This window comes from Coregonus lavaretus (genome assembly GCF_964263955.1).
Source record: "Coregonus lavaretus genome assembly, chromosome: 8".
Classification (NCBI taxonomy): domain Eukaryota; kingdom Metazoa; phylum Chordata; class Actinopteri; order Salmoniformes; family Salmonidae; genus Coregonus; species Coregonus lavaretus.
The window spans coordinates 43678854-43705361 of NC_139995.1; the positions used below are offsets into that span (position 1 = coordinate 43678854).

General features: G+C 45.9%; 2 pseudogenes across 2 annotated transcripts in view; both read right to left on the reverse strand.

Moving 5' to 3' along the window:
* Positions 1-614: 614 nt before the first annotated feature.
* LOC311133403 (BTB/POZ domain-containing protein KCTD20-like) lies at positions 615-6037 on the reverse strand (annotated as a pseudogene). The gene is made up of 5 exons: positions 6020-6037; positions 1939-2059; positions 1485-1682; positions 1151-1261; positions 615-913 (listed from the first exon to the last, which is right to left on the reverse strand). The product of its transcript is annotated as a BTB/POZ domain-containing protein KCTD20-like (transcript).
* Positions 6038-15923: 9886 nt separating this feature from the next.
* LOC311133404 (dihydropyridine-sensitive L-type skeletal muscle calcium channel subunit alpha-1-like) overlaps positions 15924-26508 on the reverse strand; it is a 20987-nt pseudogene continuing 10402 nt past the window's right edge. Inside the window, exons 7-22 of the transcript in view lie at positions 23242-23325; positions 21800-21847; positions 21109-21261; positions 20914-20979; positions 20708-20799; positions 20317-20476; positions 18360-18487; positions 18144-18240; positions 17931-18033; positions 17718-17819; positions 17488-17618; positions 17161-17286; positions 16957-17034; positions 16629-16774; positions 16325-16520; positions 15924-16148 (exon numbers count right to left, since the gene is read on the reverse strand). The product of the transcript in view is annotated as a dihydropyridine-sensitive L-type skeletal muscle calcium channel subunit alpha-1-like (transcript). The remainder of the gene's footprint in view (positions 16149-16324; positions 16521-16628; positions 16775-16956; positions 17035-17160; positions 17287-17487; positions 17619-17717; positions 17820-17930; positions 18034-18143; positions 18241-18359; positions 18488-20316; positions 20477-20707; positions 20800-20913; positions 20980-21108; positions 21262-21799; positions 21848-23241; positions 23326-26508) is intronic.

A 26508-nucleotide genomic window follows, 5' to 3' on the forward strand; every position in this document is an offset into this window, starting at 1 on the left:
CACATACACACACACACACAAACGTAATATAACACATGGGGGCGGTGGTGGGTAAAGTATGAATAAGAAAACTGAATAGATACACACTAGTAGGTCTGGTTATATGCTGTAAACATCCTCCTTGTCCAAATCCGTGTTTGTATGTGTGCGTATATGTACAGACGTAGGATCTTAATTTGACCAGTATTGTTGCAGCAAAAGAATCCTACAGCAACAGGATTTGAACATTCACGCTTTTCTGCCAATATAATGTTGCTTGATCAGTGGTTAGGCTATTAGCTGGCCAAGATTAAGCTACATTAAAAGTGCAATACTGTTAATACAACTGTGTGTTAGTGCGGGTTTCCAGTGAATTTATGTAAACAGTGACCAAATTAAGATCTAACATCTGTCTCTGTATGTGTACGTTGGTTTGGACTGTACAGTCATTGAGGTTTGTTTGAATGTGTCTGTAAACATAAACATCCTGAGTGGGAGACAGGCTAACAGATGAAGGCCTCGTGTAGAAGTTGCCCCAAAACACAGATCTAGGATCAGTGCAACCTTGCCAATCCCTTACCTTAACCAATAGGGGGAATAAATTAACCTATACAAGGTCAACTTCTACCCTCTCCTCAACTGTCATTGGTGGATGGGGGTGGGGCTTGAGACTGGGGGCGGGGATCAGGGCTGATCAGCCTATCCAGCTCGTCGACCTGCGGGGTGGGTGTGGTTCGGAGTCATGTTGGTTCCCCCAGAGAGGCGATGAGGTTGGGGACACTCTTGCTGCGGACGCACTGGAAGTCCACGTGTCGACTCTTTCCTTCCTCCTTCTCCCAGGACAGCTGGATAAAAGGCCGCTGCATGTAGTTATAGATGACCTCTGACCTCCCGCCCGGGCGCCGTTTCATCTTCTCCTTACAGGTGGGGTACCCTGGGATACAGGAGGACCACACACACATAATGTTCAGTATCTCTGGAGGGTTTTTAGATCTGAGGGATACTGGATAGATGTAAGCAAGTGTTCCAATGCTATGTAGCCTATAGCATTGGAACACTTGGATTGCTTTACCTGGTTGTTTCCTTAGGATCTTTAAACACCAAAGTGGAAGGGGCTAGGAGAAGCGGCTAAGGGCCAAGGGGTTGTTTTGGGACATGGGAATTGACTCACCCTCGATGCCGATGCGTATGTTCTTCAGTCCTCTCTCCTTCAGCAGGGCTTTGGCCACATTTCTGTTCTCAATGTACTTGATGAAGCGATAGAGCTTGGTGCTGTACAGAACTGGGCACATTGAAGAGCGAACAGGAAATAATATCAAACAACGTGCTCACTCACAAACATATTCATAATCTTTTTCCAAAAAAGGTTGGGTTGCTAGATCCTCAAGAATATAAAGTATAAACATTTGACGAACAGCACTTCCCAAAAGATACATTTCAATTATCAATTTTGTAAATAATTTATTATAATTACTCTGAGAGGGGCGTGAAACTATGGCACCTACTCTGGGAGTACTCCTCTCCCATGGGTGGAGGGTTGTCACAGTCCCAATCCACTATATCATCATCTGTGAGAACCACAATGTGACACTCCCTCTCCCCCTCATGAGCACTGGACACCATCACTGGGACAACCAGCTCCCCTAGGAACACTTCAAACTGACGCTTAGCACCGTCGTTGGACAGCTCATGCAGCAACGCACCTGGGACAGGAACAGATAGAGGTCACATTATTTTAACTGTGACCTCTGATTTGTTGTCGTAGTTGATAGTTCACATACTCTTGTGCATGGCAAAATGAATATCTCCATAGTGAACATTCAAGATGAAGAAGACTAAGCAATTAAAAACAGATTACAGTAGTGCAATTTAGTTGTACATGCGATGTTGCAAAACATTACTCAACGTTTCGGTCTTGAACAGAGCCCTGGTCAAACCAGGTGTGACTGTGTTACTCACTGAGGTCTCGGCACTTGACGGTGCTGTTGTCAAAGTTAATACAGAGGTAGTCACACGCTTCCCTAAGCTCAGACACTGACACCCCCTCTGGACACTGCAGGATACCCCCTTTGTAAAAGTCCTGAGTGAGTGAGAGAGAGAGAGAGAGAGAGAGAGAGAGAGAGAGAGAGAGAGAGAGAGAGAGAGAGAGAGAGAGAGAGAGAGAGAGAGAGATGGAGAGACAGAGAAAGAGCGATGGAGAGATGGAGAGAGACAGAAAGAGAGACGGGGAGAGAGAACGAGAGAGAGAGAGAGAGAGAGAGAGAGATATAGATAGATAGTTCCAAAAGGGTTCTTCGGCTGTTCCCATAGGAGAACCCTTTTTGGTTCCAGGTAGAAACCTTTTTGGTTCCAGGTAGAACTCTTGTGGGTTCCATGTAGAACCATCTGTGGAAAGGGTTCTACATGGAACCCAAAAGGGTTATTCAAAGGCTTCTCCTATGGGGACAGCCTAAGGACCCTCTTTGGTTCTAGATAGCACATTTTTTTCCAAGAGTGTATCTTAAGAGAAATTCACCAGGATGACAAGTGCAATCACAGTTTATCTCATGGGTTCATACATTACATGACCAAAGTATGTGGACATCTGCACGTTAAACATCTCATTCCAAAATCATGGGCATTAATATGGAGTTGGTCCCCCCTTTGCTGCTACAACAGCCTCCACTCTTCTGGGAAGGCTTTCCACTAGATGTTGGAACATTGCTGCGGGAACTTGCTTACATTCAGCCACAAGAGCATTAGTGAGGTCGTGCACTGATGTTGGGCGATTAGGCTTGGCTCACAGTCGGCGTTCCAATTCATCCCAAAGGTGTTCGATGGGGTTGAGGTCAGGGCTCTGTGCAGGCCAGTCAAGTTCTTCCACACTTATCTCAACAAAACATTTCTGTATGGACATCGCTTTGTGCACGGGGGCATTGTCATGCTGAAACAGGAAAGGGCCTTCCCCAAACTGTTGCCACAAAATTGGAAGCACAGAATCATCTAGAATTTAATTGTATGCTGTAGCGTTAAGATTTCCCTTCACTGGAACTAAGGGGCCTAGCTCGAACCATGAGAAACAGCCCCAGACCATTATTCCTCCTCCACCAAACTTTACAGTTGGCACTATGCATTGGGGATTCATCCGTCGGACTGCCAGATGGTGAAGCGTGATTCATCACTCCAGAGAACGCGTTTCCACTGCTCCAGAGTCCAATGGCAGCAAGCTTTACACCACTCCAGCCGACGCTTGGCATTGCGCATGGTGATCTTAGGCTTTTGTGCAGCTGCTCGGCCATGGAAACCCATTTCATTAAGCTCCTGATGAACAGTTCTTGTGCTGACGTTGCTTCCAGAGGCAGTTTGGAACTCGGTAGTGAGTGTTGCAACCGAGGACAGACGATATTTACGCGCTACGCGCTTGAGCATTCGTCGGTCCCGTTCTGTGAGCTTGAGGCTGAGCCATTGTTGCTCCCAGACGTTTCCACTTCACAACTATAGCACTTACAGTTGACCGGGGCAGCTCTAGCAGTGCAGAAATTTGACAAACTGACTTGTTGGAAAGGTGGCATCCTATGACGGTGCCACGTTGAAAGTCACTGAGCTCTTCAGTATGGCCATTCTACTGCCAATGTTTGTCTGTGGAGAATGCATGGCTGTGTGCTCGATTTTATACACCTGTCAGCAACGGGTGTGGCTGAAATAGCCGAATCCACTCATTTGAAACCGGGCCGGCCGTCCCACAGAGACAGTGAGCCTATTAGCCTGGTGCCCTGGTCCCATCTGCTACCATCAGCCTCCTAACTAAGCTTTGAGAGGAGGAGGAGGAGATTACTGCAGTAGAGTCACCAGGACGTCTATTACCAGCGCAGCTCAGTACCATGCCAGCTCCTGCTCTGCTCAGTACCATGCCAGCTCCTGCTCTGCTCAGTACCATGCCAGCTCCTGCTCTGCTCAGTACCATGCCAGCTCCTGCTCTGCTCAGTACCATGCCAGCTCCTGCTCTGCTCAGTACCATGCCAGCTCCTGCTCTGCTCAGTACCATGCCAGCTCCTGCTCTGCTCAGTACCATGCCAGCTCCTGCTCTGCCTCACCACTTCTCCCAGTTATCTGGATTGGGAATGAGACAGACAGAGGCAGGAGGGAGATGGGAACACTGGGAATAGCTGTAGGCAGCGTGTTGAAGTCGACCCACAATGCTCTCTGTCTTACATATCTGGTTGGGTCTCTCACAGTGAAGATTGTTCTGCTGCTAACAAACCTGGCATTCGTCTCCTGACTAAATGGTAGCCTAAGATATATGGTAGGCTACCCCAACCCATAAACTGGATAGCCCCGACCACATCAACAATTCTGTATTTGTCCAGCTGAACAACGGCATTGACTGTCGTATTAATTTCAGTTTGCGTCCAGGATGTTGATCATTTTCACTGTAGCCATCCCTGCTGACTTCAGATAGCAACTTGACGTTGCAGCCTGGTCTCATAGACTACACGTAACATAGTACATGTCAATCCGGGACTCTCAAATTACTATAATAATAATATGCCATTTAGCAGATGCTTTTATCCAAAGCGACTTACAGTCATGCGTGCATAATTTTTTTTGTGTATGGGTGGTCCCGGGGATCGAACCCACTACCTTGGCGTTACAAGCGCTGAGCTACAGAGGACCACTATGATATGTTACGTTTAATATGGTTACGTAAGACAGAACGATGATGACGGGCATCCACAAATTAACCCGTACCATACCAAATGTGACGTGTAACTGGATTTACTTAAAGAATAATATGAAATGCTCCGAGACCAGGTTACAGAGCTACGAATTACGCAACTCCATGTCTGGCGCTTAAGTGCCAGCATCACCTTCTGCATATGTAACAGGTCAAAGAATTACAGATTTTTGCAACCGTTCATTTTCTATTTTTTATTTTATTTTGTGAGTTGATTTCACCAAAATATTGTATTGTTCAGCATTTCGTGTAGTTTACAGATATTGGGAGAGTTAGTTGTGTAAGTGCGCCCTCTAGAGTTGGTTTGGTTATATGCGGAGGGGTCTCATGCTTTTCTCAGTCTGCATTGTACTCGACTGAGAGAGGTATGTGTTCACTTCGGCGTGATATAAACTTGATATACCTGTTAAAACTAAAACGTTTCAGTGCACATAGTAACTTGTATGTATATTATATGATGAGTGTACGTACATTTAATCAAGCTGTGTCGTGAATTTAGCCATTTTTGAGAGTTGAGAAATTGCTAACTTAGCTAACCTCGTGTTCTGTTTAGCTGTAAGTTAGCAATCGTCATTCTATCCTCTTGTGTTGAAGCCCACGTTGTTCTTTTTATGTTAGGCGGATTCTGGTCGAGGGTAGAGTTTTGAACATTTTCTCTCCTTGATGTTGAACAGGTATGTATTCCCTATATCAGGTTAAAAATATGTGTTCATTTAAAATGTTTTCATGTATTGATTAGTGTTTAATGGCACTGAAAAGCTCAAATGTGAAGGATTACATGTTGCTTCGTGCATATTACTGTATGTATTACCTATTTGAAAGATGGTTTATGTCATGTTGCACAGTATTAATGTAAAGGCTAAAAGCTCAGAGTTTTTGGCAGAGATAACATGCAATATGACACATACATAAGATATACACCAGATGCGATGTTTATTTTCCAATTATGTTGTATTTTATTCCTTGTATTTTTGAATGTGATTATATTCAGTCTGCATTGTACTCGACTGAGAGAGGCGGATTCTGGTCGAGGGTAGAGTTTTGAACATTTTCTCTCCTTGATGTTGAACAGATTGAGAGAGTTGTACACAATAAAGTGCCTTCAAGTACGCCAGTGTCTTGTCTTCAGTGCACCGGAACACAACGCAGTAGTCGGCAACGAGCAGACCGCGCCGGCTACATTGGTGCCGTGACCCGGATATCTTCGCTTCAGATCATCGCCAGGGTGATCGCCGGTGGTTGCTGTGACGAGTAGGAACCTCTTCGGAACGTTGACAAGTATAAGGGCAAACATTAATGTGTAAATTGTAGCTCTTAATTGCTTACCTCAGCTACTTCTATCATTTTACAATTTTTTTTCATATTCACATGTTCTTGTGATTCACATATCATTACCATAGTCTATTACAACTTTCTATTTTTTTTTGAAAAAATGGCTGATGGTAAGGATGCGCAGACACTATTTAGTGTTGGAGATGCTGCAGGGGTAAGCCTGGGGAGGGGCAGGTTTATGAGTAGGGTGGAGAGCACGCCGGTTAGGGGTGCTGGTATACTAGGCGGACCTGTACTCTCGTCCACACGCTTACGCACTGATGAATATTCCCCCGCACCACACATACGTAGCTTAAGAGATGCTCCAGACATTGCAAGCAGCGTTAGTTCAGTGGGCCGTCCTGCATTTTCATACACTCACACCCAAACAGATGAACATTCTCCACGTCAGCCAGTGTCTAGTTCACATGTGAGTTCTGCAGACCTAGGGAGTCTCATCACACAGTTAGCTCATGAAATAGGAGAGAACATTGCTAGCCAATTACAGAGATCTGTTGGTAGTGCAGATAACCAAACCACTCCTACGCCTAGCCTGAACTTAGGATATGGACAGTCTGATTTGAACATGACAGGAGTAAAGTTAGTCATGAAGACAGATGTCAAAGAGCCGCCGTACTTCAGGGGTGATGGAACAGACAAACACACAGTGCATGAGTGGGAAGAGATTATGAGCGTTTACCTGAATAAGAGGGGTGTACACCCGCAAGAGCACTCCCAGGAGATAATGTCAAGACTAATGGGAAAGGCTAGAGACATTGTTAAAGTTACCCTGCGCAGTATGCCATCGCTGCAGCCAGCTGAGAACTCGAAGCTCGTCTTTGATATTCTGAAACAACATTTCAGTGAGTTAACCTACTCCTCTATGCCTTTAGCAGATTTCTATAACACACTTCCTCTGGCCGGAGAAAGTCCCATGGACTATTGGATACGCTTGAACAAGGCTGTGGATGTCGCAGATGAGTGTCTGAGAAGGCAGGGGCGAAACATTGAGGACCCCTCTCACGAAGTCACAATGATGCTGGTGAAACACTGTCCCGACCCCGCTCTTGCAAGTGTCCTAAAGTGCAAAACAGCTGAAAAGTGGACAGCAAATGAGATTCAGGAACACCTCGTTGAACATCAGAGAGAGGCTAGAACAATGTGTCAAGCCAAATCTTATCGGCCAAAGAACATTGGTGCACATGCTCAGGCATTAACCACAGAGACAGTCGCTGCTGAAAACCCAACAGACCTTACTGGTTACCCAAAGGCAATGGGGCTTCCATCCTCTCCTCAGACAGAGAGCATCTGCATGCAGTCTCTCATTGGCTTGCTGAACCGTGTGCTAGAGCAGACGGCACACACAACAGCAGTCGTGCCACCAAGCAGGGGGCCAGCAGCCATTGTTCAGAGTAGATGTAAAGTCTGTCAGTCTGCCGAACATTCAACTACTGCACACTGTAGACAGGCGAACCTCTGTATGGGCTGTTACAAGCCCGGCCACTGGAAGAGAGAATGCCAACAACGCCGGCCAAGAATTAACGCTCAGCCACAGTTAGCGCACACACCACCTAACTCTGAGCAAGGTGGAGCCAGTTTAAACTAGATAGCTCACATACGGAAAGGGGATGTGTGAGCGTTGAAGATTCAACCCTTGAAGAAAGTGAAGAATTGAAGGAGATGTATGTCAATGTCTGTAAAGCAATGTCTGATAATTGCACGGTAATTGTTCAGAATATTCACAGAGTTGAGACGTTCAGTGAGCTATTTCACGCACCGGTGACAGTTAATGGCTGTGCTCAGTTGCAAGGGCTCCTCGATACAGGCTCAATGGCCTGCACGATAAGTGAAGAGGCAGAGCAGAGACTACTATCGGATAGCGTCTTGACCCCACATCAAGAACTCTCACAGCATATCATCCTTGTTGGCTGTGGAGGAGTACAAGTGCGCCCCAAGTGCATGTATGACATGGAACTAAGTCTGTATGGGGTAAAGTGCATGGTCCCAGTTCTGGTGATCACTGGTCAGAAAGACGACATAATAGTAGGCACCAACATGTTGAAACGTGTACTGCATCAGCTGAAAAACGAGAACAGTTATTGGACACTTATCTCGAGCAACACAAAAGGGTCTCCAGATGGCGAACAGTTTCTAGAAATGATGACCAGTCTCACAAGATGGAGGGGTGAAGATGTCCCAGGAAAAGTAGGGACAGTGAAGCTAACTCAGGCGGTGACTCTCCTTCCCAAACAAGAGTACCTGCTGTGGGGAAGACTGCCAAGTAATATACCCAAGTCACCTGGGAGTACAGTTATGGTGGAGCCTACAACCTCCAGGTGTGTGCCTCGGGGCATTATGGTGGGGAGAGTGGTAACACCGCTATGGGGAGATGGCTGGACTCCCATGAAAATCACTAATATCTCAGACAAACCACTCACACTGAAAAGGAACAGCAAGCTTGCGGACGTCTCTACTTGTGTTGCAGCTGAAGATCTCACACTGTTCCAGGGTTCCTGTCAGAGTGATGCTGACTCTGTTGGAGTGACTCATGTGAAACAGGACGACAACGGTGACCTGAAAGACAGACTGCAGAAGTCTGGTCTAGGAAATGTCGACATTGATCATTGTGAAGCGAGCCCCTCCACCAAGCTCCAACTTGTGACATTGCTGGAGAAATATCAGGATATATTTTCAAAGCATCATCTTGACTGTGGAGAAGCCAAGGGCTTTGCCCATAGGATCCGCCTCACTGACGACCGTCCCTTCCGTCTTCCATATCGCAGAGTGCCGCCAGCCCACTATCAAAAGCTGCGCCAAGTTCTCACCGAGATGGAGGAACAGGAAATCATACGGAAATCAATGAGTGAATATGCTTCTCCACTCGTGATGGTTTGGAAGAAAAATGGCGACCTCCGGATATGCACAGACTTTAGATGGCTGAATGCAAGAACTATCAAGGATGCTCATCCTTTGCCCCATCAATCGGACTGCTTGGCTGCCCTTGGCGGTAATGCTGTCTTCAGCACCATGGACCTCACGTCTGGATTTTATAACTTGCCCATGCATGAGGAGGACAAAAAGTATACCGCCTTCACAACACCATTAGGCCTGCACGAGTATAACAGAATGCCACAGGGGCTTTGCAACAGTCCAGCGTCCTTCATGAGGATGATGCTGAGTATCTTTGGCGATCTTAACTTCAGCAGTCTCTTGTGCTACCTAGATGATCTCTTGATATTTGCCCCCAATGAACAGCAGGCCCTCAGCAGATTAGAGGTTGTTTTCCAGAGGCTACGGGAGCACAATCTAAAGTTGAGTCCAAAAAAATGCCATCTGTTGCGGAGATCTGTGAAGTTTCTCGGACACATCGTTGACAGTGACGGTGTTGCTGTTGACCCAGAGAAGGTCGAGGTCATCACCAAAATGTCAAAGAGGGACTTGATGGAAGATGATGGCTGCACTCCTTCAGTTCGCAGAGTGAAGTCGTTCCTGGGGATGGTATTTTATTACCAACACTACATACCAAATTGCTCCTCCATCGCAAAACCCCTGTTTGCTCTCACAGCTGGCCAGAAACGGAGAGGAAAGGCCGGGAAGTACAGTCAGAATGCGGGAGTCTACAGAAAGCTCAAACCTGCGGATTGGACCCTTGACTGCGATTCCGCTTTCGCCGGCCTTAAGGAGAAGCTCCTGAATTGTGTGGTCCTTAGCCATCCAGACTTTACTAAGCCCTTGGTTCTGTCCATTGATGCGTCTCTTGATGGCCTTGGGGCAGTTCTGTCCCAGATGCCAGAAGGAGAAACGAAGGCACGCCCGATCGCCTTTGCCAGCAAGACCCTCACTGGCTCACAAAAGAGGTATCCTGCTCACCGACTGGAGTTCTTGGCGCTCAAATGGAGTGTTTGTGAAAAATTCAGCCACTGGTTGAAAGGCCACACTTTTACAGTGTGGACCGACAATAATCCTTTGACCTATATAATGACCAAACCAAAACTTGACGCTTGCGAACAGAGGTGGGTGGCAAAGCTTTCCCCATACACCTTCAGTATCAAACACATTCCTGGGGTAAAGAACATTGTGGCAGATGCCCTGAGTAGAGATCCGTTTGCTAAATCGGTGAGCCAAAGGTTGATCAGTGAGCCCCATGAAAGTCTTTTGGCCGAGGCGGAGGGAACCAAAGAGGAGAAAGTCCAAGATCTCTTCCGGAGTAAGACCCAGTGTCTCCAGGCACTTGATGCAGGGTGCTGTGTAACTATGGACCCCACTCAAGACAGGCTGGCCGGCAGTCAAGAACCCTCTCATGTGAAATCTGCTTGTGAAGCTCATGTAGAGTGGGAAAGGGGAGCAGAGATAAGAGCAACACAGTTTCTCAATGTTCTTCCCCAGGCGGTGCCCTCAGAACAAGACACACTTCCAGCCCTCTCCATCGGCGAGCTGAGGCACAGCCAGGAAATAGATCCAGTTATCAGGGAAGTCCTGCCACTCATTCAGAGGGGTGAGCCACCACCTAGGCGAGGGAGGAGGAGGTTAGCTCTTACGACCCAGACACTGTGCAAGCAGTGGCATCATCTAAAAGTCCAGGACGGAGTCCTATATAGGGTAACCAAAGACCCATTAAGCAGAGAGAAGAGGTATCAGTTTGTGCTGCCTGCTAGCTTGAAGGCCAAAGCTCTCGCCGGTGTGCATGATTTCGCTGGGCATCAAGGGCAGGCTAGAACAGCACACCTCGCCCGACAGCGTTTCTTCTGGCCGCAAATGGGAAGAGACATCAAGGAATATGTGAAATGCTGCCAACGCTGTATCCTTGCAAAGACCCCTGAACCAGCTGCCCGAGCTCCCTTGGAGAGCATTCGCACTTCGGCACCCATGGAGCTGGTGTGCATTGATTTTTGGAGTGCTGAGGACTGTAAGCAAAGATCTGTCGATGTGTTAGTCATAACAGACCACTTTACAAAATTGGCTCATGCCTTTCCCTGCATAAACCAAACTGCAAAGCAAATAGCAAAGAAGTTATGGGATAATGTATTCTGCATCTACGGTTTCCCAGAGCGAATACATTCTGATCAAGGGGCCAATTTTGAAAGCAAACTCATAGCTGAACTCCTCAGCCTCACAGGGATTAAGAAAACACACACAACAGCATACCATCCCATGGGAAATGGGCAAACCGAAAGGTTCAACAGGACACTTGGCAGTATGTTGCGTGCCCTACCCCTGACAGCTAAGCAACACTGGGTCCAACAGATACAGACTTTGACTTTTGCGTATAATGCCACCACTCATGAAACAACTGGATATCCTCCATTCTATTTGATGTATGGTCGAGTCCCCAGACTCCCAGTAGACATGGTCTTCAAACAAGTCTTGAGGGATCCAGTCGTGGTGAATTATAAGACCTATGCAGAGAAACTGATGGCGAACCTCCATGTGGCTGCCGACATAGCTCAGCAGCATGCAAGGAAAGGACAGCAACATCAAGCTGATGGCTACAACAAGAGAGTTCGTGGAACCCACTTGAACGTTGGCGACCGAGTTTTGTTAGCTAATAAAGCAGAGAGAGGGAAGAGGAAGTTAGCGGATAAGTGGGAAGCCACTATGTATACCATCATAGACCGGAACCCTCAGACTCACGTTTACAAAGTCAGAGACGAAAGTGGGAAAACAAAAGTTGTTCATCGGAATTTGATGTTGGACGTGAGCTTCTTGCCCATGCCAGAACTAAGCGATGAAGAGATGAATGGAGCTACCTCGGATGTGGCCAGTGAGTTTCAGCCTCCTTCTGTTGATGCTTTGAGTGGCCTAGCAGTAGATGCTTCTGAGGACCGTACATGTTCGTGGTTAAACGCATCCTCTGACTCTGAGTCTATTGGAGAAGCTGATGAGTCTGAGATGGAGAATGAGATGCCCCACTCTCTGTCCAGGAAGTCTGTTCAACTGACACCCACGAGAGCCCAGTCTAAAGAGGTCAGAGGCCAAGGGGAAAATGAATACTCACCTGTGAGAGACTTGTCGGATTCCAGTGACCCCCCTGATTTGCACATGACTGACACTGACTCTGTTGCCCCAATTGATGTTCCTGACTTAGATGAGACAGGGTCTTCGGACGTCAATTCACCTGTTACACTGATTGATAGTCAGATACCCTCCCAAGTACAAGGGTTTGAAAGTCAGGTTGTCAGAACACGTACTGGCAGGGTTGTTAAGGCAGTCGATCGCTTGATAGAGAACATGGTGCAAAAACCACTCACCAAGGGTTTTGTTACAGGAGTCAGAAGGTCACTGTCTTTCCGTTCTTTATTTTAGATACATTTTTTAGATTAAGATATTTTTCTTTATTACCAGTAGTATGACCTGGGTCATGAGATGTTCATATTGGAGGGAAAGTGTTCCAAGATCTCATATGATGTATAAGGCATCATATTCACTAGAAGGGGCAGTAGCCTGATCAACTGCTGTTTTCTTTTAACTTACTTTGTAAGTAGCTTTATACGCTGTATATGGGAAATGGAGTCCCGGGGCTATCTTGGACCAAGTGGACAAGAGTTTTATTCTATATGTTTTTGGTTATTTTCCACCCTCGAAGTGTGAAGGATTTTGGTGAAATTAAAGAGGGGTGAATGTAACAGGTCAAAGAATTACAGATTTTTGCAACCGTTCATTTTCTATTTTTTATTTTATTTTGTGAGTTGATTTCACCAAAATATTGTATTGTTCAGCATTTCGTGTAGTTTACAGATATTGGGAGAGTTAGTTGTGTAAGTGCGCCCTCTAGAGTTGGTTTGGTTATATGCGGAGGGGTCTCATGCTTTTCTCAGTCTGCATTGTACTCGACTGAGAGAGGTATGTGTTCACTTCGGCGTGATATAAACTTGATATACCTGTTAAAACTAAAATGTTTCAGTGCACATAGTAACTTGTATGTATATTATATGATGAGTGTACGTACATTTAATCAAGCTGTGTCATGAATTTAGCCATTTTTGAGAGTTGAGAAATTGCTAACTTAGCTAACCTCGTGTTCTGTTTAGCTGTAAGTTAGCAATCGTCATTCTATCCTCTTGTGTTGAAGCCCACGTTGTTCTTTTTATGTTAGGCGGATTCTGGTCGAGGTTAGAGTTTTGAACATTTTCTCTCCTTGATGTTGAACAGGTATGTATTCCCTATATCAGGTTAAAAATATGTGTTCATTTAAAATGTTTTCATGTATTGATTAGTGTTTAATGGCACTGAAAAGCTCAAATGTGAAGGATTACATGTTGCTTCGTGCATATTACTGTATGTATTACCTATTTGAAAGATGGTTTATGTCATGTTGCACAGTATTAATGTAAAGGCTAAAAGCTCAGAGTTTTTGGCAGAGATAACATGCAATATGACACATACATAAGATATACACCAGATGCGATGTTTATTTTCCAATTATGTTGTATTTTATTCCTTGTATTTTTGAATGTGATTATATTCAGTCTGCATTGTACTCGACTGAGAGAGGCGGATTCTGGTCGAGGGTAGAGTTTTGAACATTTTCTCTCCTTGATGTTGAACAGATTGAGAGAGTTGTACACAATAAAGTGCCTTCAAGTACGCCAGTGTCTTGTCTTCAGTGCACCGGAACACAACGCAGTAGTCGGCAACGAGCAGACCGCGCCGGCTACACATACATAATTAACGAAATACAGAGCTGTATTATAAAATACCATAATAACATTCAGATACAGTTGCAGACATATTATATTACCAAAACATAAGCTATACTCGGCGGAGAAGACAACGACTAACCACCAGACTTACCAGAATGTCTAGTGTTGACTGCTGTTCTCTATACCCGGTCTGTCACAAACAGAACGATGGACCCACTGCTGCCAGTGCCAGAGCGCAGGCTGCAGGAATATGTTTACTGAAAGCGCCCGAGCCCATACCGTAAAAAGCAGATCAGTGCTCTCAAATCCAATTAGGCCTACTCCTGGTGTAGAAACCCAGACGCTCTCGTGAGGGAATTCCCAATCCTTTTGTTTCACCATGCAAAATTGCTACTGTAGGACTATCTATTTAATATCCTCAACTTATGAATTATTTAATTAGGTGGGTAGGTGCTTATATTCGTCCTGTTTTTATTATAGCGAAGTGTTTAATTATAACGCATGTGTTTTTTTGCATATCCCAACTTCCCCCGAGACACCCTCAGAGAGTGGGGTAATGGCCAGGGTCTGTCATTATCAACGGCCACCCTGGAACAATTAGGGTTAAGTGCCTTGCTCAGGGGCAAGTCAACGCTCTAAACACTAGGCTACCTCCCGCTCATGTGACCAACCATAAAAACCTCCAATAATTTGACTGGGAAAATTACAGTATTCTCACTTTATAAAATATTTTTTATTGGGATGACATGGTTGAAACTTTAGAGAAACAATACTGAAACAGAAACAGAGAGAAAACAATAAAATGTCTCAAATAATGTTATCAAAATGACCATGACAAAATGTCTGATAAAAAGTTGATGGCAGTAGTACATATTATAGATGAATGCAAAGCACCTCTGTTTAAAAAGCTCAGTGGGAACAACTGATTTTATCATTCAAAACCTTTTGGGATTCACGTTTTTACTTTGCCTTCTATTTTGCCTTCATCACATTACAGCTATTTTATTTAGCCTTTATTAAACCAAATAACAGATTCATCATTAAAAATACAATTTAAGTGACATACTGCTACCTCTCAAAATACAACCTAATCTATTTTAGACTGAAACAATAATGAATAATCAAAAAGGACATTTTCACAAAAGAGGCTGTAGGTTTCAACCAAAAGGCCTACCACAGAAAGAAAATGAATGATAATGTTGAAAAGAGAATAACAGACAAAATGGCATCAACAGAGATGACTTTTCACCCCTGGTATACTACACCATAAGTTGTCCATATCTGACTCATACACACTTTCTAGCCACAAATACGATTCCAACCACTGTCCCTAAACTTGCCATTCATCCTCATCTTTAACCACATCCTCTTATCTGCACTTTGTTTCATTCTACTGTAGCATCGCCAGCTAGTGGCTACCCTACGCCACAAGGCCTTTCTCCCATTTTACACTACAGGGTCATCCATACGGTCCATACTAGAGATTATGTACATGTTTGAGATATAGGATAATTAAAGCAACAAAAAAAATCTAGGTATTGTGAAGATATGTTGATATGTGGAGACCTGGGCAGAATCTGTGTATCTTGAACATGCACGTTAGCTTTCTCCATATAGCCTACAGAGATTGTCCTTATATGGACACTGTAGACAAGATTCAGCCCAGAAACATCCTGGTCCAGCCATGTCTTGCCTTGTCATCATGACAGAACTCAAAGAATACCCCCTGAAAAGTAACATCCTGACCCTGCAAGAATACTTAGAAAGCACACCCTTCCCTCCCTCCATGAGCTAATCACTGACACAACCATATTCAGCACCTACCCAACTATCGGTGGATCAGTGATTACTTCAAGGATGGGAGGGAACAGGGAAGGACACTAGTTTTCAAACAGGGCCAACCTTTTATGCCAGAAAAACTTCCTGAAGTTGAGACTAAAGAACATGTTAGTCGGGACAACGTGATGTTCGCCTGAACTCAACGTAAGTCTGCACAGTAGTCTGTACTGTGAACAAAATAAACATGGTAAAGAAAGTCTGCTCTCGACCAGGAAGAGTATTTACTCTTTAAATCAACCAAGAGAGAAATCATCCAAAGTCAGAATAACACCACAACAATGAAGTCACAGGTGCCATAAAGCCTGCTTAACCATTCAGATGATATCATTCGCTATGAAGGCACCCAATAAGGACTGTCCTATTTGTAGAATGTGGCATTTAATGCCTCAGCACGTGATGTCACTCGATGACATGCTGCGTTGCGGGACAGGCCTATTGGCCTACACAAGATCGGTGGGTGTTGATTTGTTGGCCTTTCTCTGTGATCTGCGAGGGGGCCTGATTGGAGGTGTGGCGACCCTCCCTCTGCGACCATTCATAAGCTCAGTGGCGGAACTCTCCATGTCCACAGGGTCAAAGTTCAAAGCTTCGGCCATTTCCTGTTTCGCCACCGACACAAAACGAGGGTCCCTGGCCAAGCTCTCCAACCCCCCGTTTATCAGGACCTGGTAGAGGTGAAATACATGAGAAGAGATAGAGAACAGAGAGAGGGGATGACTCTGTAAGTGTCTGACATGTCAATGTCATTGATAAAATATGTATTTATGGAATAATGGAATTATGGAATATGTCATACTTATGGAATTATGGAATATATTATATGCCTGATCTCTCCACTCACCTCCTGTATGAGTGTGTCGAAGGAGCTGTCTGGGGCCTGTGCTTGGGCCTGCTGGGGGCTGGGGGTCTCTCTGGGAGTCTCAGGGTCCTGGCTGGGTCCAGCTACTGTCTGCAGATGCCAGTCTGTGGTATCTCGGGGGCTTCTGCTGGTTGAGATGGTATAGACCTGTACCCTGTCATCTGTCTCATAGGGAAAGCTACAGAAGGTCAAAGAGTCAGTCAGATTGTTATTACTGTGTCATTTGACCTCTCAAGTAAGGAAAACAAACACACATACAAACGTGAGCACGAACGCGCAGACTCACCTCTCCCCGGCGTTGTTGTTGACATTGTTGTTGTTGGTTTTGTTAGGCTTTGTTGGGAAGAAGTCCTCGTTTGCATGGTAGGCAGGTGAGCTGGTCGCCTCCCCCTCGTCTGACATGCTCATTTGCAGGGGCCGCTGGCTGGTCACCTACATGGAGACACAGATGGCTGAGTTACCACCACGGGGAGAGGAGATTTTCCTGACCATGTGATCTGAAAAAACTCAAGGTCCATACAGTACTATGTAAAGCACTTTGAGTCTGAAGAAGGTTACATACTGTAAGTGGTAGCACTGAAATTATTGAAATTATGAAATTATGAAATTATTACCTGTGTAGCGTTAGGGTTATGGGTTCCTTCCTCCATGGTGAAGGAATCAACGTGGTTCCCAAACAGACCGCCCGCCCGCTGGCCACAGGAACACACAGAAAGGTACAACATTCACTAAAGAGAGTTTTGTTCTTTCTTCTCACTCTGAACTTGTCCTCCCTCCTCTCTTTCCACAGCCTCCCTGTCTCCCCCCACTCCTCTCACCCTGAAGATGCCTTCCTCCGCTGCATCCTCCATGGCTCTGTCCATCTCCTCCTCGTTCATCAGGTCTCCCGAGATGGCTCTCTGCAACTCTGGAGCCACCTCCTCCTCAATGCTCCTCAGACCCGCCTGGGGTGGAGGGAGAGACAGAGAGAGAGGGTTAGAGAGAGAGAGGAAAGGAGGGGTTAGAAAAAGAAAGAGATTGTGAGGGGATGAAAATGAAGAGTTGTTTACAGAATTATTACATGAAACATCAATAACATAACTAGGAGATTTGCCAATCACATTTAATGGCTTATTGCCCTACAGGTTTCTCATTGTGAGGTTCACCTGTATCTCGTTGGAGGCGTTCTTCTTGGTGGGGCGGAAGCCATAATACTCCTCCTGTCTCTTCTTCAACTTCCTGAAGTAGTCCTGGATCAGGAAGGTGGCGTAGAACTTCCCCACGGTCACCTCATCATCTGACACACACACACCAATCAAACATGGCAGCAAATTAGAATGGGCAACTTGTTTTGGGATCATAAAGTTGAGGATTACGATAGGATGTTTGAACTCACCTCCGATTGGTGGGATGACCTGGTCCAGCAGCTTCATACTGGTGCGTTTCCAGATCTTCTTGATGATGGCCCTCAGCTCCTCATTGGCCTGCTCAAAGTTACCTGACCAGTGAGATAACGACAGTGAGGTGGGAATATAGATGTTAAACATTCAATTGGCCCAAATACCAGTACAAGTACAGTACTCTGCAATTGACTGACACACACACACACCTTCAGTCTTAATCTTCAGTGCGGTCCTGACCAGTGCGAACAGTGTAGCGTTAAAGGTGACCGTTCCATCACTATTGAGTGGCATGTTCATGGACACCAGTCTCTGCAGGCAGAATAAATAAAGACATCATAAAAAAATATGTTTGCTGCATTAATAGACAAGTCAAATGAACACACAGAGTAAATAAACATATCCCTTCCTTTGTTTCTCACCTTGCAGGCCACTCTATGGGGGCAGAACTTTCCAAAGCCCAGAGGAGGCTGTATCCTACGCAGCAGAGTCACCACGTCCAGGTGCTTAATACGTCCCCTGCAGGACAGGAAGGGAAACAACAGCTAACGGCAGTAATCCATTGAAAGGATAAAAAAAACTAATAGAAAAGACTGATCTTATATTTTTATAAAAAATAAATACAAACACACACTTACTTGGCCTCTGGGTCGTACTCTGCCCAGATCTTCTTAAACTCGTCCAGGTGATGAGGGCCGAGGATGGACCAATCACGGGTCAGGTAGTCAAAGTTGTCCATGATGACAGCCACAAACAGGTTGATGATCTGTGGAGGACAACAGAATCATATGCGTGTGTGTGTGTGACTGTGTGACTGTGTGTGTGTGCGCGCATGTGTACATGTATGTGTGTGTGTGTGTGTGTGTGTGTGTGTGTGTGTGTGTGTGTGTGTGTGTGTGTGTGTGTGTGTGTGTGTGTGTGTGTGTGTGTGTGTGTGTGTATGTGTGTATGCATGTACAGTACCAGTCAAAAGTTTGGACACACCTAGTCATTCCAGGGTTTTTCTATATTTTTACTATTTTCTATATTGTAGAATAATAGTGTAGACATCAAAACTATGAAATAACAAATATGAAATCATGTAGTAACCAAAAAAGTGTTAAACAAATCAAAATATATTTTATATTTGAGATTCTTCTAATAGCCACCCTTTGCCTTGATGACAGCTTTGCACACTCTTGGCATTCTCTCAACCAGCTTCATGAGGTAGTCACCTGGAATGCATTTCAATAAACAGGTGTGCCTTCTTAAAAGTTAATTTGTGGTATTTGAGCCAACCAGTTCTGTTGTGACAGAAGATAACCCTATTTGGTAAAAGACCAAGTCCATATTATGGAAATAACAGCTCAAATAAGCAAAGAGAAACGACAGTCCATCATTACTTTAAGACATGAAGGTCAGTCAATACTGAACATTTCAAGAACTTTGAACGTTTCTTCAAGTGCAGTCGCAAAAACCATCGAGCGCTATGATGAAACTATCTCTCATGAGGACCGCCACAGGAATGGTTACCTCTGCTGCAGAGGATAAATTCATTAGAGTTACCAGCCTCAGAAATTGCAGCCCAAATAGATGCTTCACAGAGTTCAAGTCACTGACACATCTCAACATCAACTGTTCAGAGGAGACTGTGAATCAGGCCTTCATGGTTGAATTACTGCAAAGAAACCACTACTAAAGGACACCAATAATAAGAAGAGACTTGCTTGGGCCAAGAAACACGAGCAATGGACATTAGACTGGTGGAAATTTGTCCTTTGGTCTGGAGTCCAAATTGGAGATTTTTGGTTCCAACCGCCGTGTCTTTGTGAGACGCAGTGTGGGTGAACGGATGATCTCCGCATGTGTATTTCCCACCGTCAAGCATGGAAGCGGAGGTGTTATGGTTTGGGGGTGCTTTGCAGGTGACACTGTCTGTGATTTATTTAGAATTCAAGGCACACTTAACCAGCATGGCTACCACAGCATTCTGCAGCGATACGCCATCCCATCTGGTTTGGGCTTAGTGGGACTATCATTTGTTTTTCAACAGGACAATGACCCAACACACCTCCAGGCTGTGTAAGGGCTATTTTACCAAGAAGGAGAGTGATGGAGTGCTGCATCAGATGACCTGGCCTCAACAATTCCCCGACCTCAACCCAATTGAGATGGTTTGGGATGAGTCGGACCGCAGAGTGAAGGAAAAGCAGCCAACAAGTGCTCAGCATATGTGGGATCTCCTTCAAGACTGTTAGAAAATCATTCCAGGTGAAGCTGGTTGAGAGAATGCCAAGCGTGTGCAAAGCTGTCATCAAGGCAAAGGGTGGCTATTTGAAAAATCTCAAATATAAAATATATTTTGATTTGTTTAACACTTTTTTGGTTACTACATGATTCCATATTGTTATTTCATAGTTTTGATGTCTTCAGTATTATTCTACAATGTAAAAAATTGTCAAAATAAAGAAAAACCCTTGAATGAGTAGGTGTGTCCAAAATGTTGACTGATACTGTATATTTGTGTATGTATGCGTGTGTGTGTGTATGTGTGTGTGTGCATGCGAGTGTGTGTGTATGCAAATGTTTGTGTATGCATGTTTGTGCGTCATTTACCAGGAAGGCACAGAGCATGTAGAAGCTCATGAAGTAGATGATAGCGAAGCTGGCTCCACAGGTCATCTCCTCCCCAGGCAGGTAGTCTGACTTAGGGTCACACCTCTTCCCATACAGACATGCCAACATCACTTCCTGCCACGCCTCACCTGTCGCACACCTGGAGGGAGAGGGAGAGAGAGAAAGAGGGATAGAGAGAGGGAGGAAGAGGGAGAGAGGGGAGTGGTGCAGAGAGAGAGATTGCAACTTGTTTTCAGCCCTTGTGTTGTAAATGTAATTACTGAGTGTAACGGTCTCTTGCTATACAAGTCTGCTGTGTAAAGTGACCACAAAGTCAATGGAAGATAATGGCCACTGACTGATAGGCGGACTGATAGATCAGATCCCCCACCTGAAGAGCAGCAGCACAGCATGGGGGAAGGTCTGGAAGTTGTTGTTCCTGTTGATGTGAGTCCCGTCTACCAGCGCTATCTTACCAAATATCTGCAGGAGACATACACACAACTCATCAGAGAGTGCTGTGTGTGTGTGTGTGTGTGTGTGTGTGTGTGTGTGTGTGTGTGTGTGTGTGTGTGTGTGTGTGTGTGTGTGCAGTACCTGCATCCCAACAACAGCGTAGATGAAGAACAGCATGAGGATGAGCAGGGCGACGTAGGGCAGAGCCTGCAACACAACAACCAATCCCGTCGTCAGACTGACACACACTGAACAATCAAAACCTGGGAATTGTGAACGGCAACATTTTCATGAATCTCACAGAATGGAAGGAACAGAAGTGGAATGAACTTTGACCTGGAAGGACTTGATGAAGGTCCACAGAAGATTCCGGATACCCTCAGAACGGTTCAGCAGTTTCACTAGACGCATCACACGGAACAGTCTGAAGAAGGTGACTGACACACGGGCATTTTCAGAATCCGCTATGGCTTGCATTGGGTTCACCTCCTGAAAGCACAAAATAAATAAACAGTTACTGAAAATGCTGCTCGTCTTGGCTTTAGCTCTAACTAAGATTAAAGATGTTGTCACTCTAATTAGCACAGTTTTAGTTTAATAGGGGCAACATGCCAGCAAAACACAGCAGTCTGTAAGGACACAGGTCTCACCTCTCACAGGGTATCTGAAGCAGTCATGTACTGTAGGAGTCTGGTTAGTGTCAGAAGGAGCCAAGCAATGGGTGCATTTTCTTCAGAGAATTATAGGATTGTATCATGTTGAAGTCGTTCCTAAGATTGTAAAAACACCTTAAGGGTCAGCATGCTGTAAATGTAGAAAATTAAGGAAAACATGGATGATCAGTCAATGAACTTGCAATGCTCACGCAATGTGTCATGCAAAGTTTCCTCCAATGTTTTATGCAATGTTCATGCATTGTCTCGTACCATTAGCATACAATGCTCATATAGTGTTGCGTGCACGTTTCATGCAATGTTTCATGTGATTTCATGCAATGTTCTTGCAGTGTCTACGGGCGAATAATTACAGCGCAGCCGTGGAGACAGTACAGTCCTCCAGAGGAGGCCAGGGCTGCCTGTGAGGGGAAAAGACAGAAACACAGCAAGTGAAGTCAGACACAGGTGGTGGAACAGGAAGTGGCGAAGGGAGCGGAGCCAGACATGGAGGTATGCGTGGAGCAAAGGTGGAAGAGAAAATGGAAGATGAAAGACTGTGGTATGGAGGGAGAGAGAGAAGGAGAGAAGGCATGTGAGCACAAAAAAGACCAAGGACAACGTTGTAATAAACGACTGGATGATGGCTGAGGGGTGAAGATGTGAAAATGGTTGATGGGGTCTTCTGAAGGTTTACTGTAATGGCAACTTGAGCTCTCTTTTTGTTTTCAAAAATTACCTTTACTTTTCTGAAGCAAGATAGTGTAAAATGCTGCTTTAAATCTAGAACCTGATGCCAAACCTGTTGGCTCAGTCCCTTGTACAGGAATCACAGTAAAAACCACAGAAGGATGTCACTCTCTTACTTACTAGCAGGAATGATGGAGATTCCTGGACACATGGTGGTGGGAGGTGAAACAAGAAAACAGCGGTTGTTTTCTGCCCTTAACAATGGATTGGGGGGGGGGGGGGGGGGGGGGGGGGGGGGGGTTGGGTAGTCGACACAGTGACTAGGGTCTGGTTTAAATTGTGGACTCTTTTGGCATAGAGGAACTATGTTGATAAGGAAAATTTAACTGGGGACTCTCCCAACAAATCACGAGCCAGACATGCCAGAACGTTTCAATTCAAAACCAAAGTTTGCAGGCAAAATCTTTGCAGTGGTTTTAATTAAGGTAGTTGATGCAAATTAGCCACTTGCGAAATGCACTCATTAAAAATAACCTCTGTGATCTCCATCTTGCTTGTTAGTGGTAATTTTTTTATTCAAGCGTATAAAGTAATGACGTAGGCAGTGACGTATTTCCTCTATGCCAAAAGAGTCCATAATTTAAACCAGACCCTAGTCACTGTGTTGACTAGGATCGGGTTTTCGAGACTAGTGTTCGGGTGGGTGAGGGTGCAGCCGTGGCATAGGTGGGTGGTGGTGTGAAGGTCACCCCATGACGAATACTGACCGCATCCTCAGTGCTATTGTTGGAGACGAGTGCTGACAAGGGAGCATTGCCTGTAGGTCTCTAAGTGGATGGGTGGGTGTCAGACAGGGGTGTAAACACAGTCCAGACAGTCAGACGACAGGACAGAGCTTTTATTGTGAAATATCTGTAGCTTTTCCCCAACCTGCTTCTTATAAACAATAACCGAAACCAATTGGGGAAAAAATTAAAATGTGAGGAGAAAAATGTCCAGTGGGTCTACCTGAACTGTTTAGCATACATCAACCTTTTGGGAACAGTGGGGACTGTAAGTATTACAGTACATAACATGGACAATACCTACATATTTCAGGTTAACATTACACAATGACAATACTCACATCGACCTCACTCAGGATGACGTCAACAACGCTGCCGATGACGATGACAAAGTCAAAGACGTTCCATGGGTCCCCAAAGTAACCCTAGGGAGAGGGAAGGCCATTCATCAGGTGTGTGTGTGTGTATAAAAGGTATCTTCATCTACAGACACTCCAGCTCTGAACTTGACAATTTGATGGCCATTAGATTGAGAAGAGGGTTGCAGACAATGAAGATGTATGAAGTAACTGTTCTACATACAGTTGAAGTCGGAAGTTTACATACACCTTAGCCAAATACATTTAAACTCAGTTTTTCACAATTCCTGACATTTAATCCTAGTGAAAATTCCCTGTCTTAGGTCAGTTAGGATCACCACTTTATTTTAAGAATGTGAAATGTCAGAATAATAGTAGAGAGAATTATTTATTTAAGCTTTTATTACTTTCATCACATTCCCAGTGGGTCAGAAGTTTACATACACTCAATTAGTATTTGGTAGCATTGCCTTTAAATTGTTTAACATGGGTCAAACGTTTCGGGTAGCCTTCCACAAGCTTCCCACAATAAATTGGGTGAATTTTGGCCCATTCCTCCTGACAGAGATGGTGTAACTGAGTCAGGTTTGTAGGCCTCCTTTCTCGCACACACTTTTTCAGTTCTGCTTACACATTTTCTATAGGATTGAGGTCAGGGCTTTGTGATGGCCACTCCAATACCTTGACTTTGTTGTCCTTAAGCCATTTTCCCACAACTTTGGAAGTATGCTTGGGGTCATTGTCCATTTGGAAGACCCATTTGCGACCAAGCTTTAACTTCCTAACTGATGTCTTGAGATGTTGCTTCAATATATCCACATAATCTTTCTTCCTCATGATGCCATCTACATATTTTGTGAAGTGCACCAGTTCCTCCTGCAGCAAAGCACCCCCACAGCATGAGGCTGCCACCCCCTGTCACGCTCTGGCTCCGGGACTTTGTATGTTGAGCCAGGGTGTGTTCGTTTCGTTGTGTTCTGTTTGGTTGGGTTGTTCTATGTGGTTGTATTTCTTTGTTTGGATGAGTGACTCCCAATCAGAGGTAACGAGTGTCAGCTGTTTGGCTCGTTGTCTCTGATTGGGAGCCATATTTATAATGTCTGTTTTCACCTTGTGTTTGTGGGTTTTTGTTCCGTATCAGTCATTGTGTCTGAGGACGTTACGTATCGTTTATTGTTTTGTATTCGTGTTTGCACTTTACTATTAAAGTATGTTCGCTCAACACGCTGCGCCTTGGTCCTCTCTAACCAACGATCGTGACAGAAAAACCCACCTTAACCAGATCAAGCAGCGTGACGAGGAGAGAGGATGGACGTGGGAGGAGATGATTGCGAGTCTGGCAAGAGGGAGAGAGGCCTGGGCCACGGGGAGGAGAGACCCCCAGGAAATGTTTAGGGGGGGGCTCACGACATCGGGGCAGCAGGTGTACGGGTTAGAGCGGTGCAAAGCGTTGGCAGAGAAGGCCGCCAGGTTAGGGGGGCCACTGGGCACAGAGGAGAGGGAAAGTGTGGAGGCACGGCGAGAGGTACTGGGGTGTGTTACCAGTCCGGTCCGGCCCGTTCCTGATCCCTGCGTGGGGCAAGTGGTGTGTGTCCCCAGTACGGTCCGGCCTGTTCCTGCCATTCCCACCAAGGCAGTGGTGCGCGTCGTCAGCCCAGCCCGGCCTGTTCCTGCCATTCCCACCAAGTCTGTGGTGTGCGTCGACAGCCCGGCCCGGCCTGTTCCTGCCATTCCCACCAAGTCAGTGGTGCGCGTCGTCAGCCCAGCCCGGCCTGTTCCTGCCATTCCCACCAAGTCAGGGGTGCACGTCGTCAGCCCAGCCCGGCCGGTTCCTGCCATTCCCACCAAGTCAGTGGTGTGCGTCGACAGCCCAGCCCGGCCTGTCCCTGCTCCACGCACCAAGCCTACGAGGTGCGTCGCCAGTCCAGCCCGGCCTGTCCCTGCTCCACGCACAAAGCCTACGGTGTGCGTCGCCAGCCCAGCCCGGCCTGTTCCTGCTCCACGCACAAAGCCTACGGTGTGCGTCGCCAGCCCAGCCCGGCCTGTCCCTGCTCCACGCACAAAGCCTACGGTGTGCGTCGCCAGCCCGACCCGGCCTGTTCCTGCCACTCGCACCAAACCAGGGGTGCGAGTCGCCAGCCTGGTCCAACCCGTTCCTGCTACTCGCACCAAGCCAGGGGTGCGAGGCGTCAGCCTGGTCCAGCCCGTTCCTGCTACTCGCACCAAACCAGGGATGCGAGTCGTCAGCCTGGTCCAGCTCGTTCCTGCTACTCGCACCAAACCAGGGAATGGAGTCGTCAGTCCGGTGAGGCCCGTTCCTGTTCCACGCACCAAGCCAGGGGCGCGTGTCGTCAGTCCGGCTCCGACCAGCGGGGCTAGACAGGACCAGGGGTACTTTGGGGGGTTGGAGAGGAGGTGGGGATCAGGGCCGGAGCCAGAACCACCGCCGAGGAGGTATGCCCACCCAGCCCTCCCTTGTTTAGCCCTTATTGAGGCGCGGTCGCAGTCCGCGCCTTTAGGGGGGGGTACTGTCACGCTCTGGCTCCGGGACTTTGTATGTTGAGCCAGGGTGTGTTCGTTTCGTTGTGTTCTGTTTGGTTGGGTTGTTCTATGTGGTTGTATTTCTTTGTTTGGATGAGTGACTCCCAATCAGAGGTAACGAGTGTCAGCTGTTTGGCTCGTTGTCTCTGATTGGGAGCCATATTTATAATGTCTGTTTTCACCTTGTGTTTGTGGGTTTTTGTTCCGTATCAGTCATTGTAACTGAGGACTTCACGATTCGTCATTGTTTGTTGTTTTCGTATTGAGTACTTTAATTAAATAAAGTCATGTTCGTATCGCACGCTGCGCCTTGGTCCACTCACTTAGTAGACGTTCGTGACACCCCCGTGCTTCACATTTGGGATGATGTTCTTCGGCTTGCAAGTACCCCCTTTTTCCTCCAAACATAACGATGGTCATTATGGCCAAACAGTTCTATTTTTGTTTCATCAGACCAGAGGACATTTCTCCAAAATGTATGATCTTTGTCCCCATGTGCAGTTGCAAACCGTAGTCTGGCTTTTTTATGGCAGTTTTGGAGCAGTGGCTTCTTCCTTGCTGAGCGGCCTTTCAGGTTATGTCGATATAGGACTCGTTTTACTGTGGATATAGATACTTTTGTACCTGTTTCCTTCAGTATCTTCACAAGGTCCTTTGCTGTTGTTCTGGGATTGATTTGCACTTTTCGCACCAAAGTACGTTCATCTC